A 5,217-nucleotide genomic window follows, 5' to 3' on the forward strand; every position below is an offset into this window, starting at 1 on the left:
ACACACACACACACACACACACACACACACCCATACACACACACACACAAACACACACACACACACATGATGACTCCTTCTCGTACATTCTTATTGAAAACACACACACAAACACACCCTAACATGGAAAGCATCACACACTGGTCCAGATCACACAGAGAGATGGTAGCAGGCCAGACAGCTCAAATGGTATATAATGTATACACAGTGAAATGATACACACATATACACACACACACACACATACAAGACCAATTCCCAACATGCTTGAGGTTAACTCCAATGCCCACTCAACGAGGCTCAGGGATTATCATGACCGTTAGAAATGTATCACACATCAAAAGAAAAAAAGAAGGAATCAGCAGCCGTCAAATGTATCCATTATACATTATTGTAGGGCAACTTTAACTATTAATGATTTCTTCACAACAGTGTAATTAATGAGTTGAGAAACTAATAGTTGGCTCTACTGGGAAAACAAAATTAGCCCCTGACTGCCTTCTTGCCTGCCTCGGACCCAGGGATCCACATCACACCACACACAAACACACTCACACATACACACGCACACAGATTCTTTGTCTCTAATTAAAGGTGATTTGCATACATGTAACACAGATTAATATGGAAGGGGGAGGGGAAGAGGAGAGCAGGACAGTGTACGCGTGTGTGTTGGGGGAGAAGATGAATATGTGCGTTTGACTGATGTGGAGCATTGTTAATGTGTTTGTTGCCGCAGCATTGAGCTTATGATGACAAAGTTATCATAACACCCTGCAACTTTAGTAGGTTACGAGAATGTTAATAAAGTTATAAATTTGTCAAAGTTTCCATGCGGAAACACTGAAAAAACACAGCAGCAATTGAATTTCCCTTTTAAGAAAACCTTGTTTCTATTCCAAACTTAAACTCACTGGTAGGTTTCTGCGGTGCCAGGAAAGAGATTTGTTTGATGTTTGTGGTTTGTTTGTCATTAACAGCACAGGCTGAACAGTTAGAATATCAGTGATAGCCATCACTGTTGAACAGGCAAACAAGAAAGACAGCTACGTACAGAAAAGAATTAAACTTCAGTGTTGTTTTCTGGAATTTGCTGGTATGAGCACTCAACTTAGGTAGAGGCCGGAAAGAAAAATAAACTGTGGGAAAATGTACACTGTGAACTAAAAAAAATAGTATGTAATGTACAGTATATAAATATTCATAAATATGAACCGAAAGCGTCCCAAAGAAGAAAAGATTAAATACATTAGAAGAAACTATTATTGGGGTAAAACGGATCTGGTTTGGGGGATAGTGTGAGTAAGCAGTGAGGATTTGGGGCTAAAGCCAGGTTAAAAGGCTAAAAGGCTGACAGTGTCTTAACTTTGAATTCCCCTGACTTACTTACCGTCTAAGAGCACGTCCACACAAAAACACACTCAGGCACACCCACACACATCCATAAATTCAGAAACGGACCCAACAAAAATCCTGTTCCTCCTTTCCAAAAGAATCCCTACACCGTGTACACAGCGTTTCAAACATGAACAAACACAAACAACCACACACAAACACACACACACACACACACACACACACACACACACTATCCTTCACACACTCAATTTCTTTGCACACATATCCCCTAAGACACTGAATCACACACAACAGCCCTCAGCGCTTAATTCCTCTGATTTATGGTTGTTTAATATACAGGAATATTAAGCACGCGTAGGTGAGGATCCCTGTCGGCCACCAGCATATTAATGGGTCCCGTGGAGCCTTGCTGACACCCTGTTTGTCATGTCGGGGCCCCTGCCCCTGCTCCGTATGCGCCCTATCCCATGCACACACATGAATACCTATGATACCTATGCATAAGTAATGGGACAGCTCCCTGGCTTCCACCGCAGGTACTGGGAGGCTGATGAAAGACAAATCAGAGTGAGAAAGATGGAGACAGGGAGGAAATAAAAAGTGGAGGGAGAGGGAGAGATATACAGTGAGTATTATACAAACATTTAGAAGGTGTCGCTTATTTGTGCTGAATGGCTCAATAGTGGTTTTGCATTGGATGTAATTGATGAATTTAGATTTGATGGGGAATTAAGTGCATGAAAAAAGGGTTAAATAAAACTGTCTGTGAGTCTGTTAAGTGATGTTCTAAGTGAGAGTGAAAAGTCCAATAAAAGTTAAACTGGTGGAGTTAGATTTCCAACAAAACATTCCACTTTAAATTGGTTTATTATAATGTCTGGTTTAAACAAGACAATGCTGGCCGGTCAGCTTTGAATCAAGATGGAAATACTACCTGGCATTCAGTATCTAAAACCTGTACAGAAAAATAATCAGGACAGAAGCTGCATGCTGTTTTGTTTAAAAATATTGTAATAATGACCATGTCCAATGTGCTGTCTGTCATCTTACATTTTTATTGGTTATTGAAAAAAAGAAGCTAATACTAGTGTGACGCTCTGTCTTTAAGATGATACACAAGTGAATGAGGTATTAGGCAGCTCAGTGAAGCATGTGATGCAAGACAACTTCTAGCGAGCATAAAAAGAAAATCATGCCAGTGGGAGCTGTTCAGATACGGCACGCTTCATCAGCTTTAGTGAAAGACGTGCTAATGGGTCAAGCCATAGTGGGATGTGCCTTTTTTTCCTCAATGAGTCAACATCAAGCGCTGAGGCACTACAGGGCACAGCAATAAACTAAAGTACTAACTAAGATTTTTACAAAAGGGTAGCACTGAGTGTTTGTGTGGTTAAATGGGTGTGTGGCTGCCAGCTCCATCATCATTGTGTGTGTTTTTCTTTTTACTTCAATACTGTTCGACACAATGACTCGCGATGCCCCTGACAGTAACTATAACAGAAACATTAACAGATTAAACAAGCTTTTTATAGACAAATAATAAATTAAATTTTAAATTTTAATTTCATGGTAAACTGTTTGATGTTAGCAACTGATGACATGTGGTTAGAGTGATTTTAGGTTAAAGATCACACTCATATCCAGATTCACTTGAGTGATAAATTAGTTGTTACTCTCACAGTTCATATGAGAGATTAAAAAATCTCATATCATATCTTGGATGTTACACACTGGGTCATAGCTATGTCATTTATCCAGTGGCAGAAGCACACACAAAGGAGAATATGAAATGCCTCTGCAGTGTTTTTCTTTGTTGTGCAAAGCCAGGCGTCACGTTTAACTATTTTTGTTATCAGCTCAAGATAATACAAATGGTGTATAATGTTGGGATGGGGTGATAGACGTGTCACAACACTGTTTACTGTACAGTCTATCACTCTGACATGCGCCCGTCTGCCATTTCACGTTGTTACGCTACCTTTAGCGTCCCGTCAACAAACAGGAAGGACATAGAGCAACACCAGAAAGGAAAAAGTAAACAGTAAGGAAAAAACTGAGTTGAGTCAACTTTAAAGTTTTCCTTGAATCTTTGTACACGTTTTGGTTTCCACTTGACATCCTGAAATCACATGTTGCTGCAAACTGCTGTGTAACGGAATGAAACGACTGCTCATGACCCCCAATGCTCCTTTCCTCTTGCTATTGTACACACATTTCTTTTTAGATCAAATGAGAGCTTCTCCCACTTGCCTGTGGCCCTCTGAATACCTTGTTGGGCTTCTCATGAATATATTTAACGGGTTTACCAGGGAGAGTTGTATGTGTGAAGTGTGTTTGTGTGTGTGTGTGTGTGTGTGTGTGTGTGCGCACGAGCACTGAGGGGTGTCAGCCTTTCTGTAATGGACGTCTTTACTGGTTGTGGCAGGAGTCGCACACTGGAGCTTCTGGCCCCTGACAGGGTGCTGCAGGGCCCATCTTGCCCCCGAGCTGAAAGCTACCGCCAGCAAAACAAATCACACGCTTCCCCCTCCCCACCTTTGTCAGCTGGAAAATGACAGGCCAGGAGAGTCTGCCCAGCGGCCATTTACAATTAACAGCAATTAATTACACCCCACATGGCAGCTAAAAGGAGAAGAAGCCTCGGGAAAGATTTTAGTTAGTCTTCGCTCCACACTTATCCTCACAGGGTCTAATTTCTTTAACAAATTAACTTTCAATTGTATGTGATCACTTCAAGAGCCTAGGGATTTTTTAAATTTGTTTTAAATTATAAAATGCGTGAAGACTTTTCTTTCAATATAAGACTGAAACTGTATGAATAACAACACGTATAAAAGACTACACAATGTACCATAATTTCCAGTGTTTTTTTAAAGGACAGTATTACAACTTAACCTCTCTGTCAAAATAATAAGTATTGAAAGGTGACCTTTAGGTCGCTTTATTCATTTCAAAATTAATTATTTCAGAATATAACTTGTCAACTCATGTGTGGAAAACAGTTGATTTTAAATATTATCTTTGACTATTGGAAGAATGTTTCTTGTCCTGCCGTCCTGTCACTTCTGGATAGCCATGTTTGAACAAGCTTCTGAGGCACGTTCAAATTAAACAAGAGGCCTCGAAACAGCTGGCCAAAAGTATCATCATTACCATTCTCGCCCTGCTGCCAAGTTTAATATTTTATCTATTACTCTGTCTGGCAAGCATAAGTGCACAGCAGCTACAAGATACCCCTTAACTCCCCCTGACCCCATCTTAAATACTAATAAGCAATGCTGGATTTTAACGCTTTGGTGGTAATGAAAGGGTTCACTTCACAAAGTTCCAGGTATACTTTTGCGAGACCAGATATTAGCCTACTGTTCATTGTTAAATCTTTAAATAAATATAATGTTCTCCTTTTATACAGGCAATTATTATGTCAAAGTACGTATCAACCTTTTCTTAATGGTAGATACTGTATGCAAGTTTGGAAGGAAACTATTCACATTCAAATTGATCATGAAAGAGTATTTTAACTCTGAGTTTCCAAAAAACTTAATGTGCTATGATTAACTGTGTTCAACTTTTTTAAACTTCTATGTGGAAGTTCAGAAGCAGTCATCATCCAATTTAAGCTGCTTCATGTTGTAATATTTCCCTCTCCAACTTTTCAGTAAGAGTAATTGCAAACAGGCATCATATCTCGGAAACAAATGTACTGCATCATGCAGCACACAGAAAGCAATAACTGGATCTGTTTTTCCACTCCTGCATATGCGTACAGTAAACTCTGGATCATATTTTAGTGAGTGGTGTTTGCTATAAAACCCCAGAATAAACCACATCTGTGGTAAACTATACATGAACAGAAAA

At 39.6% G+C, this 5,217-nt stretch overlaps 1 protein-coding gene across 1 annotated transcript in view; it reads right to left on the reverse strand.

Moving 5' to 3' along the window:
- nr5a2 (nuclear receptor subfamily 5, group A, member 2) overlaps positions 1 to 5,217 on the reverse strand; it is a 65,415-nt gene that overhangs the window by 51,770 nt on the left and 8,428 nt on the right. The window lies entirely within an intron of this gene.

The sequence above is a fragment of the Etheostoma cragini genome, chromosome 9 (genome assembly GCF_013103735.1).
Source record: "Etheostoma cragini isolate CJK2018 chromosome 9, CSU_Ecrag_1.0, whole genome shotgun sequence".
Lineage (NCBI taxonomy): Eukaryota > Metazoa > Chordata > Actinopteri > Perciformes > Percidae > Etheostoma > Etheostoma cragini.